Consider the following 17,110-nt stretch of genomic DNA (forward strand, 5'->3'; position numbering starts at 1 on the left):
TTAAAACTTCTAGAAACCCATTTTGTGAAGTTTTTTTTTTTGTAGAGACAGTCTCACTTTATGGCCCTCGGTAGAGTGCCGTGGCCTCACACAGCTCACAGCAACCTCCAACTCCTGGGCTTAAGCGATTCTCTTGCCTCAGCCTCCCGAGTAGCTGGGACTACAGGCGCCCGCCACAACACCCAGCTATTTTTTGGTTGCAGTTTGGCTGGGGCCGGGTTTGAACCCGCCATCCTCGATATATGGGGCCGGCACCCGCAACTGAGCCAGAGACGCCGCCCTTGTGAAGTTTTTTATTTTTGTTCTTATGGATTGCTTCCAAAAATACCTAGTGTGTTGTCAAAATAATTAGGCATAGTTTAGTGAAATGGAAGTTCAACAGATTAATGCTTTAGTCTAATTTTTTATTTGTAATTAATCAGTTATAGTTATCCACAGAAGTGATTTTATATAACATTTCAGCAGATGTAGATAAAAACATGACTCAGTGCAACAACTTAAAAAAGAATAACAGATCGTATAAAGGTTGTGGGAGCAAAAGAAAATAGATATTGATATTTATTATTCTTTGAAAACCACATTCAACTAGTGTCATTTTAAAGTTCATGTCTGTTGTCAAATTCCTTAGTCATGCAGAGAAACAGAGAACATCTGTGCTGTTCCTACTTTTGTTCTGTCTTGATTTCAGCTGTCGTAAGTAGTCAGAGCCAGAACTACCTAGCTACAGTCAGTCTGTAGTTGGAGAGATATGTGCTCTGAGTCATCACACTTTTATCTTGTGAGATCATTCATGCTATGAGCTATGACATCGATTTTCCAGGAGGCTAGCTGGTAAGAGTAAAGATAAAGGCCACGGGCAGCACGTTACAGATGAAGTGAAAGCACTTGGAATAGCATCTGAGACATTGTAGGGCTTGATAAGTCTTTGTTGGGTAAAAGCCTTCAACTGCCTCCTTTATGCCAGTTCTATCTTCGACCAGATCATGAGGGAGTAAGTTTTCTTTTTTGTTTGTATTGTAGTTATAACCCTGGCTTTAAAAATATTGTGTGACTTTACACTGCCAAAATTAAACAAATAAGCTTTACTCTAGCAATTTAAGTTCTCCAAATTTTTATAGCTTTATTTGCAATATACCCTTTAAATTTTGCTTAAGGGAGATGTAGAGGAGAGTTGCTAAGCTGGTGGTATTCCAAACCCCCTTACCCACTTAAATGAGAGCAGTGTCGTATATTAAAATTTGACACAAAATATTGCTGGCAGCGATGCATTAGTGGCTCAAAGGAATTTTTAAGTAATTTACCCACCCAACCACCCCCCAAAAAATCCACATTAAAAAAAGCTTCTGCTCTACAAACTCCATTAATTCACCATTTCTCCTTAGCAAACTGGGAAAGCTCTGTCTTTTTTTTTTTTTTTTGACACGGAGTCTTACTCTGTTGCCCTGGGTAGAGTGCCATGGAGTCATAGGTCACAGCAACCTCAAACTCTTGAACTTGAATAATCCTCTTGCCTTAGCCTCCCAAGTAGCTATAGGTATGTACCACTATACTAGTTTTTCTATTTTTAGTAGAGATGGATCTTGCTGTTGTAGGGGCTGGTCTGGAACTTGGGAGCTCAAGCAATCCACCTGCCTCAGCCTCCCAGAGTGCTAGGACCACAGGCAGGAGCCACCACGCCTGGTTGTTTTTTGTTTTTTTTTTTGAGAGAGAGTCTCACTTTGTCTCCCTGGGTTGAGTACCATTGTGTCCTAGCTCATAGCAACCTCAAACTCTTCAGTTCAAGAGATCCTCTTGCTTCAGCCTCCCAAATAGCTGGGATTACAGGCACCCGCCACAATACCCAGCTATCTTCTTTTTCTTCTTCTTGTTGTAGAGATGATATTTCACTCTTGCTCAGGCTGGTCTTGAACTCCTGAGCTCAGGCAATCCACCCACCTCGGCCTCCCAGAGTGCTAGGATTACAGGCATGAGCCATGGTGCCTGGCCTGAATTATTTTTTAAGAGTTACTTGAGAGAACTGAAAAGGGAAAGCAAGAATCAATTCTGGGAGATAAGTTCTAGAAGTATAAAAAGTCATGGAGTCTGATAAGTATTAGAAAATTTTAAATATTCAATCTGCATAGCAAGAACAATAGGTATGGCCATTATATTCCCTTCTTGATGTTCATGGACAATCTGCCATAGCACTTTTCCTTACAATATGTGGTTTTAGGTAGCCTTTTTTTTTTTTTTGAGATAGAGTCTTACTTTGTCACCCTCCGTAGAGTGCCTATGGTGTCATAGCTCACAGTACCTCAAACTCTTGGTCTCAAGTGATTCTCTTGCCTCAGCCTCCCAAGTAGCTGGGACTACAGGTCCCCACCACAATGCCCAGCTATTTTTAGAGATGGGGGGGTCTCGATCTTGCTCAGGCTGGTCTCGAACTTGTAAGCTTAAGCAATCCACCTGCCTTGGCCTCCCAGAGTGCTAGGATTATAGACATGAGCCACTGTGCCTGGCCCAGACAGTCATTTTAAATTAACCAAGATAGATATGCTTACCAACCTTGTGTAGGATTTGATTTGGTAGAAATGATAAGAAGATGAGTGACGAGAGATATATCTGAAAAGGCAGGTAATGTCAGGGTTTTGAATGTATATTAAAAATGGAGACAATGCCATTTTCTTTTTATTATTCATTCAACCATTCATTCAGTCAATAATATTTACTGAATACCTGCTCTTTGTAGTCAACAGAATCATAAGATTGTAAACTTACAATGACATACACAATGATGGCTCTTAACAAACGAGGGCTGGAGCAAGTGCAGATAATATACTCAAGGAGACAATGCCACTTCTTAAGGGAAAATGTCATGATAGGGTATGCAATTAGAGAAAGGAAGGCATGATGGATTGAATGAGAGAAACCAAAGTCCACTGTAGTCGTCCAATTCAGGGATACTGAAGACCTGGACTTAGGCAATAGAGTAAAGTAAAGAAGAGCCATGTCCAAGAAGAATCTCAAGAGAGCATGTCAGAATTAAACTCAGCTGGACTTGGAAACCAATTAGCTATAGATAGTAAGAGGAAAAGAGAATAAAAAATGATTGACACGTATAGTAGAGCTAAGAAACCACACAGAGGATTCAGGAGGAGAGACAAATCCGGGGATGGAGAGATAATAATGAAGAGAATGAGTCTGGTTTTATTTTTTTATTTTAATTTTACTTATTTATTTATTTATTTAGAGACAAGGTCTCATTTTGTTGCCCTTGGTAGAGTGCCATGGCATCTCACAGCAACCTCAAACTCTTGGATTCAAGCAATTCTCTTGCTTCCGCCTCCTGAGTATCTGAGACTACAGGCTCCCGCCACAACCTCCGGCTGTTTTGAGAGACAGGGATCTCGCTCTTCCTCAGGCTGGTCTCAGACCTGTGAGCTCAGGCAACCCACCTGAGTCAGCCTCTCCAAGTGCTAGGATTACAGGCCTAAGCCACGGTGCCCAGCCAAGTTTGGTTTTAGATTTTAGATGTCAAGACTATACGTATCTGGTCTGCCTCCATGTGCCTCTCACTGGGCAGAGCTATGATGTGCCTCGCTATGGTGTATTTAGAAATAAAGAGATTTAGTCCTGACATGCAAGGAACGTATGTGAGGAAAGAATTGGCATATACAGAAAGTAGGGAATGACAAATTAGATCTATAAATTCTCAGGAGAAAAGATGACTGCCTCGGTAATGGTGTGAAAGGATAATCTTGAAAAGAAGCATGTGATTATAGAAAAACAAAAAACCCAAAGGTGACGCCAGTCAACATAAAGTGAAATAGACAGCACAGGGTGATCTCATAATAATAATTTAGCACTAGCCTCCACCTGCCAATCCACCCCAATCTATTATGTCCAAGCTTGGGCTCCAGGACATTAGACATTAAAATCTGGAGAACATTCAAGAGCAGCAAAGATAATTAAAGCGTTAGAAAAGAACAGTTGAGGGCGGCGCCTGTGGCTCAGTGAACAGGGTGCCGGCCCCATATGCCGAGAGTGGAGGGTTCAAACCCAGCCCCGGCCAAACTGCAACAAAAAAATAGCTAGGCATTGTGGGGGGCGCCTGTAGTCCCAGCTACTTGGGAGGCTGCGGCAGGAGAATCACCTAAGCCCAGAAGTTGAAGGTTGCTGTGAGGTGTGTGATGCCACGGCACTCTACCGAGGGTGATAAAGTGAAACTCTGTCTCTACAAAAAAAAAAAAAAGAACAGTTGAGATATGAAGTAGGAAAGTATATTGGAGTTATTCTGGAGAAAAGAGGAACAAATAGTGGCTCCCCTCACAATAAATAAATGAAGGGAAGGCACTATAGAAATATTTCTCCAGAGTGCAGAGCAAGAGAAAGGATTAAATTATAAGTCAAACAGCATGAGATATAGGGCAAAATTTCCTGGCAGGAAGGTTATATATTAGAGTTAAATTTGTTAGTTCAGGTTGTCTAGAGATTGTGAAATCTTCTGTCTGGGAATCTTTAAAGTATGGAGAACTACATAGGAAATCCTTTACAGGACGTCCCACAAGTTGTCATACTCAGGGAAAATGGGAAATTGTAGGTAAATGTACCTTTATTTACAAAATATTCATTACCACATTTTTTTTTTTTTTTTTTTTTTTTTGAGACCGAGTCTCACTCTGTCACCCTGGGTACAGGCGCTATGGCATCATAGGTCACAGCAACATCAAACTCTTGGGCTCAAGCATTCCTCTTGCCTCAGCCTCCTGAGTAGCTGGGATTAAAGGCGCCCACCACAATGCCTGGCTAGTTTTTGAGATAGGGTCTTGCTATTGCTCAGGCAGATCTTGAATTCCTGAGCTCAGGCAATCCACCAGCCTTTGCTTCCCCGAGTGCCAGGATTATAGGCGTAAGCCACTGCACTCAGCCCTCAGTACCACATTTTACTTGTAAAAACCCACCTTCTTGATCTTGCCACAGTTCCTACTTCCTGGATCCCTCATCTATTCTGCCTCATATCCTTGCCTAATGCATAGCTCAGAGAACAGTACAGGGGACTGGAAAATCCTCGGGGTCTGTTATATGAATATGACTGCCACTAGGGACAGAATCTAAGACAGCAGGATTATCAATGATGGTGCTTATTGGAGCCGTAAACAATTATGTTAATTGCTCAGACAGGCAAAATTAAACTAGACATTTAATAATACAAAATATTTGGAAAGAAGGCTAATACAAGAGTACATGTTGGGAAATTAAATGTCTTTAAAGGCATATTAAGAATTTGAAATTCTGGCAGAGCCTGTGGCTCAAGGAGTAGGGTGCTGGCCCCATATGCCGGAGGTGGTGGGTTCAAAGCCGGCCCCGGCAAAAGACTGCCAAAAAAAAAAAAAAAGAATTTGAAATTCAACACCATATAGATTGTAAGTTTTTCTGTTTCTTTGAAAGTAGTGTTTGGAGCTTGTTTTCTTGCTATGGAATTCACCATAAGGGCAAAGGCTGGTTATGTCTTTTTTTTTTTGAGACAGAGACTCACTTGGTCACCCTCTATAGAGTGTCACAGCACTTAGCTCACAGCAACCTCAAACTCTTGGGCTCAAATGATTCTCTTGCCTCAGCCTCCCAGGTAGCTGGGACTACAGGTGCCTGCCACAACGCCCGGCTATTTTTCTTAGAGATGAAATCTTGCTCTGGCTCAGGCTCAGGCAATCCACCTGCCTCTGCCTCCCAAGTGCTGGGATTATAGGCATGAGTCACCGTGCCCAGCTTGGTTATGTCTTTGGATAAGCCAGTTATGGTCATTTATTACAGAAGATGCCTATAGGATAGGGTATCATTCCCCCCTGAGAAGGAACACAGAGAAAGAGGCTTAAAGGCAATGGGAGGAAGCCTGGCCTGCTGAACAGGGAAGTCTGGAGGGCTCCCATGAACATTCACCACTCAGCTGTGCTTGCCAAAAAAGGGAAAAGAATGTGGACCTGAGGTAGCCTAGGTAACCAATGACCAATAGAAAAAGACTTAATGACCAGTAGAAAAGGGCAGTAATGCCTGGAGGCACAGAGAAGCCAATGATAGAGTGGAAGCGAATTTCAAATGGAGAGAAAGAGGATGTTTAGAGGGTATTTCTTTCACTGCACTCACTGCCTTTGTGCCTCTGTCTCACCCCTTCTCATCTGTGAGAGGGACCCACTGCTAACTATCTTTGGAAGGGCTCTAAGCTTTCTCTTTATTATTTTTTGTTGTTGTTGTTGCAGTTATTGTTGTTCAGCTGGCCCAGGCTGGGTTCGAACAGGCCAGCCTGGGTGTATGTGGCCGGCGCCCTACCCACTGAGCTACGGGCGCCGCCATTTCTCTTTATTCTTAAATAAAATTTATCTTTGTTATACTGAAACCTGTGCTGGTTAACTTTGCTTTCTATTCACCCTGCCTGTGCTACTCCAGCTTTATTTTCAGTTTTCACTCACTTGAACTTTCTAGCTCAGCTGAGTAATTGAACCCAATCAACTGAGTATGGGGAACTGAGACTCCCAAACCCCAACACCCCCTGTTACCATTATCTCCAAAAACTTGGAAGCATTCTGTATGGCTTGGTCCAATTCTCAGATGGAAGAGCTGGCAGTAGCTGAAGGTAGGAATCAGGGGGAAAGGTGCAGAGCCAACATTCTTGGAAGAAATAATTTTACTGATAGAATTTTCACCAATTCATAGATGTACAAACTAGCCAGAAGAAATATGTAGCAGTTCAGGTATGAAGTGACTGAGCACTGGAATAGAGTTTGGCTTGGAAAGGTTCATATTAAAGGGTCGGTTTTGGAACTGTACATAAATAGGCCAACGCTGATGATTTTTTTGAGAAGAATGAGGTGGAAGATCATTCTGAAATGAATTCTTTGTGTTTTCATACAATAATTACCTATAAACAATATAAATCCAATGATCCAGTATAGAAAATATGCTAAAAGCTTCGTAAATATTTTCTAGTTAATTCTTGATAAACCCAATGGAAGGTAAGATGTATTCTGCAGATGAAAAATCTGAGGCCCTGGCTCAGCACCTGTAGCTCAGTGAGTAGGGCACCAGCCACATACACCAAACTTGGAGGGTTCAAGCCCAGCCTGGTCCTGCTAAACAACAATGACAGCTGCAACCAAAAAATAGCCAGGCGTTGTGGCCGTTGCCTGCAATTCCAGCTACTTGGGAAGCTGAGGCAGGGAATCGCTTGAACCCAAGAGTTGGAGGTTGCTGTGAGCTGTGATGCTATGGCACTCTACCGAGGGTGACGTAGTAAGACCCTGTCTTAAAAAAAAAAAAAAAAAAAAGCCAGGTGTTATGGCTGGCACCTGTAGTCTCAGCTACTTGGAAGGCTGAGGCAAGAGAATCGCTTGAGCTCAAGAGTTTGAGGTTGCGTGAGCTGCGATGCCACAGCTCTCTACCGAGGGTGACAGCTTGAGACTCTGTCTCAAAAAACAAAACAAAACAAAAAAAACAAACAAGAAAAAAAGAAAAGAAAAACTGAGGCCCAAATAGTTAAATAAATTCCTTTGTGTAGTAAATGGTGGTTCTGGGATTCAAACTCAAATCTATTTGATTTCAAACCTGTGGCCTTTCCACTATATCACATTGCCTCTTATTATTGTGGCTATGATCGCACTTTTTTACAAAACAAGTGATTTAGAATTTGCCTTCTTAGGTTCAAGGATTCCAATTTTCCCCAAAGTGTTTTGGATTAAGTAGGCTTACTGAAGTGAACATGTGAGGCCAAGAGTTAATTGCACTTAGATGACAATATCAAAACTGTTACTAGTCAGCCTTGCTTTCCAGGCATAAGTAAAGGTGATTTTTAAAGGTCAGGGGGTTTAAAGGGAGCTCAAGTATTTAAAAGAGAAATTATGGTGATTGTGATAAAGTGACTTGTAAATTTAAACCAAAAGTCCCTGCTGGCTGGGTTTGAGGGAGAAGCAGGAAAGACAACAGCTGGAGATGCCACAAGGTAATGTCACCAGGCAGTGATTACCTGGGATAAGTCAGCTCAGCCCAGAAAACAAGATTGAAAAAGATGTAAGGAATGTGCTGGAAACATGTGTATGTAAATTAATGACGTCCCTTTAAACTTCAAGATTTGAGATCCATTCAATAAAAAGCCCCATTATAGGGCGGCGCCTGTGGCTCAGTGAGTAGGGCGCCGGCCCCATATGCCGAGGGTGGCGGGTTCAAACCCAGCCCCGGCCAAACTGCAACAAAAAAATAGCCGGGCGTTGTGGCGGGCGCCTGTAGTCCCAGCTGCTCGGGAGGCTGAGGCAAGAGAATCGCCTAAGCCCAGGAGTTGGAGGTTGCTGTGAGCCGTGTGACGCCACGGCACTCTACTGGAGGGCAATAAAGTGAAACTCTGTCTCTACAAAAAAAAAAAAAAAAAAAAAGCCCCATTATATTTAAGGCTACTATGCCAAATTACCCAAGGGCATGCATTTTCATGACATTTCTGGTTTTGTGTGTGTTGTATCAATAACAAGATTTTTCTAAGTGTAAGTTTTAATGTTTGTTTAGAATTGCTTTAGTGGCCTTTGTTAAGTTTTTATAAGAACATAGAATCTGTTTTCCCCCCACCACTACAACCTTGCCCAGTGTTGCATAGTTTATCATAAACCATTTGTTTTTTTTTTTTTTGTTGTAGAGACAGAGTCTCACTGTACCGCCCTCGGGTAGAGTGCCGTGGCGTCACACGGCTCACAGCAACCTCTAACTCCTGGGCTTCCGCGATTCTCTTGCCTCAGCCTCCCTAGTAGCTGGGACTACAGGCGCCCGCCACAACGCCCGGCTATTTTTTTGTTGTTGTTGCAGTTTGACCGGGGCTGGGTTTGAACCCGCCACCCTCGGCATGTGGGGCCGGCGCCCAACTCGCTGAGCCACAGGCGCCGCCCCATAAACCATTTGTTAACGATTGACTTTTGCAGTAGAAGTAAGTGTGCCCTTCTTTTTTTTTTTTTTGTAGAGACAGAGTTTCACTTTATGGCCCTCGGTAGAGTGCCGTGGCATCACACAGCTCACAGCAACCTCCAACTCCTGGGCTTAAGCGATTCTCTTGCCTCAGCCTCCCAAGTAGCTGGGACTACAGGCGCCCGCCACAATGCCCAGCTATTTTTTTGTTGCAGTTCAGCCGGGGCCGGGTTTGAACCCGCCACCCTCGGTATATGGGGCCGGCACCTTACCGACTGAGCCACAGGTGCCGCCCTTTTTTTTTTTTTTGAGACAGTGCCTCCCTTTGTCACCCTCTGTAGAGTGATAGTTCATCACAGCTCACAGCAGCCTCAAACTCCTGGGCTTAAGCTAGTCTCTTGTCTCAGCCTCCCAACTAGCTGGGACTATAGGCACTCACCACAACACCCAGCTATTTTTTTTTTTTTTGCAGTTTTTGGCCGGGGCTGGATTTGAACCCGCCACCTCCGGCATATGGGGCCAGCGCCCTACCCTTTTGAGCCACAGGCACCGCCCCCACCCAGCTATTTTTTGCTTATAGTTGTCATTGTTATTTGGCAGGCCTGGGCTGGGTTCGAATCTGCCAGCTCCTATGTATATGGCTGGTGCCCTAACTGCTGAGCTACAGGAGCTGAGCCAAGTGTACCCTTTTGGGGTCTTGGTATACATTTTTTAAATAAGAACAGCCATATTAAGCCAAATACTTGAAACAAATAACTGGTACTCTACACTTACAGTCTTAAGGAGGATAATTTTTGCCTTGGCTCTGTAACTAAAGTTTGAGGCAAACCATTAATTACATGCTTTAGCTCACAAAAAGAAATTTGTTCCAAAAGCATTTTGGGCTTCATAAAATTGCTTATTTTCCCACTTTAATAGGGCAAAATGAATACATTGTATTATATACCTTATATTATTTTTTCCTCAGCAACTCACTTTATCATTTGAAAATGAAAAAGTCTAAAAATATTGTGAGCATGTTTGTAACATCACAAAAGTATTCTATCAAAGTAAAGATGTTTTGGTAATTTGTTAAAAAAGAAACAAGCAAGCTCAGCATCTGTAGCTCAAGCGGCTAGGGTGCCAGCCATGGACACCAGAGCTGGCGGGTTTGAATCCAGCCCGGGCTGGCCAAACAACAATGACAATTGCAACCAAAAAATAGCCAGGCATCCTGGCAGACTCCAGTAGTCCCAGCTACTTGGGAGGCTGAGGTGAGAGAATCACTTGAGCCCAAGAGGAGTTTGAGGTTGCTGTGAGCTGTGATACCACGGTACTCTACCCAGGGCGATAGCTTGAGACTCTGTCTCAAAAAAGAAAAACAAAGCAAACAAACAAAAAAAACAAGCAAACAAATAAAAAAAACACAACTAACCAATCAAAAAACTATGGGCATATGTGCACACGTACGCCTCTTTAGGTATATAGTCTGGGAAAAATTAGACCAAGTATGCAAACTCTAAAATAAAGGCTTTGTCATTTTCTGAGAATTTTTACTCAGGAAGAAAATAAGAGAGATCATTAACTATAGAAATCCTGTGATCCCTTCAGTTGCATCCATATGTAAAAAAAGGCCTATGTATTAGAGATGATTGTCTACTCAGGAGGAGGAAAGGTTGAACATTTTATTCATAAATTAGCAAACTTCAAAAAGATAATTTCATTAGGTACTAATAACTTACATTTGAGACTAGTCACAGTCTTTGTCCAATAAAGCATTAAAGATGCAAAACTTTGTTGACAACTTATTTTTTTTTGCGGGGACAGAGTCTCACTCTGTTACTCAGGCTAGAGTACAGTAGTGTCATCATAGCTCACTACAACCACACACTGCTGGGCTCAAACCATCCCACCTCAGCCTCCTGAGTGGCAGCTGGGACTACAGGTTTGGCCCACCATGCCTGGGTGATTTTTCTATTTTTAGTAGAGACAGGATCTCTCTCTTGCTCACACTGTTCTCAAACTGACATGGAGTGATCCTCTCACCTTAGCCTCCCAGAGTGCTAGGATTGCAGGTGTGAGTTACCATACCCAGCCTTAGAAACTCTAAAATTAAATGTGCATGTAAGTTTTACATTTTCCAATTTGAAGCTTGGTATTGACTTTATTTGAACAGTGTATAAGGAATCAGTCTCTTTGGATTGTGATTCTAAATAAGGACCTCCTTTGCATTCATAATCTTGAGGCAATTTTATTCCCCTGGAGATAGCAGTCTTATGATCAGAAACCCTAAAATTTGTCAGACTTCCCTTGGTGTAAGATAAGAAAGCCTCATTCAGATTCAGATCTGGTGGAAACTTGACTGCAATGAATTCAATTCTGTTTTGATGGTCTGAGTATATAATAGGGCTACTATCCAATTTCTCTTTTCTTTTGTGATGACTTTGAGATGAAAAGCAATAAACAAAATTTTAATTAGACATATAAAGGAGAAAATAATACAAGTACCTTTTTCATGGTTGTAAGATATGCATTACTAATTTTTGTGTTATCTTAAGACAAACACTTTTATAAAATGAGAGTAGAAGAGTAGAAGAGCTTCCTTTTAAAAACCAAACACTTCTCTAGATTTCAGGGGAGACTGTAGGGGCATCTATTTAGAACATAACAATAGAGTCAGTTGCAGAGTGTCTGTGCAAGGTACAGGTGAGGGTGAAGAGGATATCAGGTAAAATGTCACTGATGGGTAATAGTTTCCCTACAGCATGATTTTTTTCTGTATAGTTACTCATCTGTATCCTAGGTTTACAAATTGGTTGGTACGTTTTACTAACACGAAAATTGATAAATAGTTACAACTTAGAGATACAGATTTGCCTTAAAATTGTATTTTAAAATATTACTTTACCGTATTAAACAAAAGGTTCACTATTGCTTAAGAGGTGACCTAGATCTGGAGTTTTACAACAGGGATGTGCAAATTCCAAGTTGTTATTACTATTATATAATGACTCTTGAGAGTTTATTCCTGAGCTCTCTCTCAAAACATTTTGAAACAGTAGGTCTAAAAGTCTGCATTAAAACAAAACAAAACAAAATTGGACTCCTACTCACCAATGACCGACACCTACCTCAGTGATTTAAATAAAATAGCGACAACTTCAATAATTGACCATTCTTACACTTTAAAATGGAATAAAATCTGAACATGCTCACTTAAATAAGTGCCAAATACACGCTATTCTGTGTACCAGAGGGCTGGAGATGTGATTCCAGTCACACCAGCTTCCCATCATCAGCAACACATCCTAAAAGCAATTATATCATCCAAATCAACATAACCCAGAAGATACTGTAATTACTTGAGCAGCTGAAAAATGAAGAAGAGAAACTTCCTAAGGATCTGCCAGTTCTAGTTGATAACATGCTGTGCATGTCTCTTAGAATTTTTTATGATTAACCCACAGCTAGATATTCCCTTGTACAAAAGTAAAACCAGCAAGGAACTGGAAACGAGACAGCTGAATTGAGGGAAGGAAGATGTATACAGTATACTGAATGGTGAGGTGCCGTGTTAAGACAATCCATGTACTGAAGGGCAGAAAACCAGCACCGGTGAGGATAAGGAATTTTCCAGACGGGGGCAGATTGCTGTCAGTGTCAGACTTTGTAGACCTTATACTTCTGGTAGTATCTACTGTGTGAACAGTTTATTAATTCTTTAGGGGGAAGATCTCTATATAAAGAATAAAGGTAAGAATGTATTTTAGAAATAGACTTCCAGTATTTCTAAAGTAGACCTCATACCAGATGAGTACTTTGAATAAGATTAACAAAATCAATGTCATTTCTACCTTGTTTACTAATGCAACAATTACCCATAAAAGTAAATTAAGCGTTATAATTAAAGCACACATCTAAACAGTACTTGTGTATGGCCTATTCATCACATGTAAGGGAACTGTGAAGGAAATTTAGATGCTCCCTGTATCCTGGGAGCTTGTGAGAGAACACTTGTAGGCTTGATGAATGGTCTGTACTTTGAACATATAAATGCTCCCATAAACATTCATATATCACAGTCCTTCTAAAGAGAGCGACATAGTAAACTAAATTGCTTGAATTCTTTGCTGCTTAATTTACTTTCCCCTTAGGAAAATTCAAGATAAATGAAAGATGTATGTCCTAAAACATGACATATATTAATAAGTCTTAAATTGCTCTTATCACCTTAGCAGGCTCCTCTTACCTACATCAAACAAATGTCCACATCCACTTTAATTCATAAACCATACTTACTTTATATTTAGTATGTACCGGCTATATGCTAGGCTCTAGGGATACAAATTGAAATAAAAGGACTTTGCCCTCATAAAATGTGATCCTAGTGGAGACAAAAATGTAAAAGAAATAAAAAAAGTTTTTTTAAGTTAAAGAAATAATCACAAATAACTAATTGTAAATGGTGGTAAGTACTTTGAGGCAAAAAGCTGCTGCCTATTTTAGACTAGGGAGTCAGGATAATTCTTGAACAAAAGTAAAAATTAAGCAGAGACCTAAAAATAAGAGAAATTAGCTGAGTAAAAATAGGGCAGGTCAATTTTTAAAGTTTTTTTCATGCAGAGGTCCTTGGCCTGCTTTACATTCTAACCAATTATTCTTTTTTTCAATAGATGTAGAAGGTATGATAGTTTGCTGTTACACAGATGAACTGGATAGTGATTAAGTCTAGGCTTTTAGAATACCCATCACCCGAATAGTGTACATTGTACCCAGTAGGTAATTTTTCATCTCCCACCCCCTCCCACCCTTCCTTTTCTGAGTCTCCGAGGTCCTCTGTGTCACTCTCTACCACCATGCACACCCACAGCTTCCTCCCACTGAGGGGTGAGAATGTGCTGTTGGTTTTTCCATTCCTGTGATAATGGCCTCTAGTTCCATCCAAATTGCTAAAAATGACATTGTTTCTTTTTTATGGCTGAGTAGTATTGCATGGTATATATACACACCATGTTTTCTTTTTTTTTTTTTTTTTTTGTAGAGACAGAGTCTCACTGTACCGCCCTCGGGTAGAGTGCCGTGGCATCACACGGCTCACAGCAACCTCTAACTCTGGGGCTTACGCGATTCTCTTGCCTCAGCCTCCCGAGTAGCTGGGACTACAGGCGCCCGCCACAACGCCCGGCTATTTTTTGGGTGCAGTTTGGCCGGGGCTGGGTTTGAACCCGCCACCCTCGGCATATGGGGCTGGCGCCCTACTCACTGAGCCACAGGCGCCGCCCACACACCATGTTTTCTTTATCTACTCATCAGTCGAGGAGCATATAGGTTGATTCCATACCTTTACAATAGTGAATCGTTCTGTAATAAACATATGAATGCAGGAGTCTTTTGATATATGATTTCTTTCTCTTGGGGTAGATATCCAGTACTGAAGATTGCTGGATCACATGGCAGATCTACTTCTGGAAAATTTCCATACTGTTTGCCATAGAGGTTGTACTAATTTACATCTCCACCCAATATGTATGAGTGTTTACTTTTCACCATGTCTGCCAACATCTATTGTTTTTTCACTTTTTTGGTAATTGGATTAAGATGGCATTTTTATTCTGGTTATAAGTTGCACTTCCCTGATGGGTAGGGATGGTGAGCGTTTTTTTAGAATTTGTTGGCCATTTGTTTCTCTTCTTTTGAAAAATGTCTGTTCATGTTTTTCACCCATTTTTTAATGGGGTTATTTGTTTTTTTCTTGCTGATTTGTTTGAGTTCTTTATAGATTCTGGATACTAGCCCTTTCTTTGTTGGCTGTAGAGTTTGTGAATATTTTCTCCTATTCTAGGTTGTCTATTTACTCTGTTGATTATTATTTCTTCTGTTGCACAGAAGCTTTTTAGTTTAATCAAGTCTCATTTATTTGTTTTTGTTTTTGCTATATTTGCTTTGAGGTCTTAGACCTGAATTCTTTGCTTAGGTCAATGTCTAGTATAGTGTTACCTAGGTTTTCTTCTAGAACTATTATAGTTTCAGGTCTTACATTTAAGTATTTAATTCACTTTGAGTTAATTTTTGTTTGCCATAAGAGATAGGGATCCAATTTCATTCTTCTGCATGTGCCTTTCCAATTTTCCTGTACCATTTATTGAATAGGGTATCCTTTCCCCAGTATATGTATTTGCATGGTTTGTCAAAGAGCACTTGGTTGCAGGAATGAGGTCTGATAATTAAGTTTGCAAACTTGCCACCATACTCTTTTTTTTGTTTGTTTGTTTTGTTTGACGAACTTTTTGTTTTTGTTTTTGTTTTTGTAGAGACAGTCTCACTTTACCGCCCTCGGTAGAGTGCCGTGGCGTCATACCGCTCACAGCAACCTCCAGCTCTTGGGCTTAAGCGATTCTCTTGCCTCAGCCTCCCGAGCAACGCCCGGCTATTTTTTTGTTGTTGTTTCAGTTTGGCCGGGGCTGGGTTTGAACCCGCCACCCTCGGTATGTGGGGCCGGCACCCCACTCACTGAGCCACAGGCGCCGCCCTGAACTTTTTGTTTTTTGACAGACGAACTTCACCTTTGGTCAAGTGCTATGGCCTCATAGCTCACAGCAACCTCAAACTCCTGTGTTCAAGTGATCCTCTTGCCTCAGCCTCCCAAGTAGCTCGACTATGGGCATTCACCAGAATGCCTGGCTGTTTTTAGTGGGTCTCTCATTCTTGTTCGGGTTGGTCTCAAACTTCTGAGCTCAAACAATTTACCCATCTCTGCTTCCCAGAGTGCTGGGATTATAGGCCTGAGCCACCAAACCCAGCCCCACCATACCCTTATGTTGGGAGGACTGTACAAACAACTCAGGAAGATTTTGTAAACCTTGTTATATGAACACAGTTAGAGCTGTGTTCATGTTGGCATGTGGCAATGTCTTGCTGAGTGTCATTCATTATTATTGTGTGTTTTTGGGGTGCTGCTGCTAGAATGTCAAAGCTTGAATTAGAGCAATGAATAAACATTCACAAATTTCTTGTTAAACTTGGTAAGAGCATAAGTGAAATCAGAGACATATTAAGTTCATGGGGATAATGCCATGAAGAAAATGGCAGTATAGAAATGAATTAAATGTTTTTCTGAGGGGAGAGAGAGTGTCATTAAAGAAGAAAGGTGGGGCTGTACCTGGTGGTTGACTTGGAGTGAGAGTCTGGGATCTGCTTTTCCTTCTTGGAAGTTGTGGCTGGACTCTCTTGTTTGGATTGGGCTTAAGGTCATGGGCAGCAAAGGGGGTGTGGGATCTGATTTTTCCCTGAAGCCCGCAGCCGGCACCATGAAAAAGACTTCATGAGGAAGAAGAGCCAGGAGAGGTCGCCATCCTGTCACGGCGAGTGGGAGGCCACAAGGGGCATCCAGGATGAGGTCCCTGACAAGGCCTTCTCAGAGTCTTGGTACAACATTCAGCCCCAGGATCTGTGGAGGCTCCACATGGCTGCCTGCCTGGGTCAGGTAGCAAAAGTTGGCTCCTTTGTGCCATCCATGCTGAATGAGAAAGACTGCAAGGGCAGGTCTGCTCTACATTTGGCCTGTGCCACTGAGCAAACAGAAATAGTAAGATTCCTGGTACACAGAAAGTGTAAACTTAATACACATGACAGAGAAAGGAGGACACCTCTGATGAAGGCCGTCCAATGCCAACAAGAGGAGTGTGTGGCTATTCTTCTGGAATCTGGTGCCAATGTACATCTTATGGGTGTCTATCACAACACTGCCCTTCACTAGGCTGCCTATTACCAGAACATATCAATAGCAGGCAGACTGCTTGCATATGGTTCATATATTGACCCCCAAAACAAGAATGGTAGCACAATGCTTTTGCTTGCTATTAATGAAAATAGAGAGGAAATGGTGGAACGTTTACTGAAAAACAGAGCAAACAGAAATTCAGTTCATAAGTTCAACAGAAATCCTCTCCTGCTTGCAACAGATAATCAATCGTCACACATAATCAAACTACTTCAGCAAGATCTCTTGGTAAAGACTACAGAAGATAATGCTGTTGCTAGTGGTTTTAGTAGCATTCCCCAACAAATTTTGGAAGATAAAGAAGAAAAAGTACTAGGAAATACTTCTCAAAATAGCAATCCAGTAATCTAGTGAAAAGAAACTGTTATGAAGACAATCATAAGGAAGATAAACTGCATTTGGTGTTCATGAAGTGGGAGTGGATCATCACACAATCTT

The 17,110-nt window shown here is 41.5% G+C and overlaps 1 protein-coding gene and 1 pseudogene across 1 annotated transcript in view; both read left to right on the forward strand.

Moving 5' to 3' along the window:
* The window catches only part of LOC128589749 (60S ribosomal protein L10a-like), a 148,295-nt pseudogene extending 131,647 nt beyond the window's left edge, over positions 1 to 16,648 (forward strand).
* Positions 1 to 17,110, forward strand: part of SLC39A10 (solute carrier family 39 member 10) — a 167,596-nt gene that overhangs the window by 45,591 nt on the left and 104,895 nt on the right. The gene's annotated exons all lie outside the window — the stretch shown is intronic.

The sequence above is a fragment of the Nycticebus coucang genome, chromosome 7, assembly GCF_027406575.1.
Source record: "Nycticebus coucang isolate mNycCou1 chromosome 7, mNycCou1.pri, whole genome shotgun sequence".
Classification (NCBI taxonomy): domain Eukaryota; kingdom Metazoa; phylum Chordata; class Mammalia; order Primates; family Lorisidae; genus Nycticebus; species Nycticebus coucang.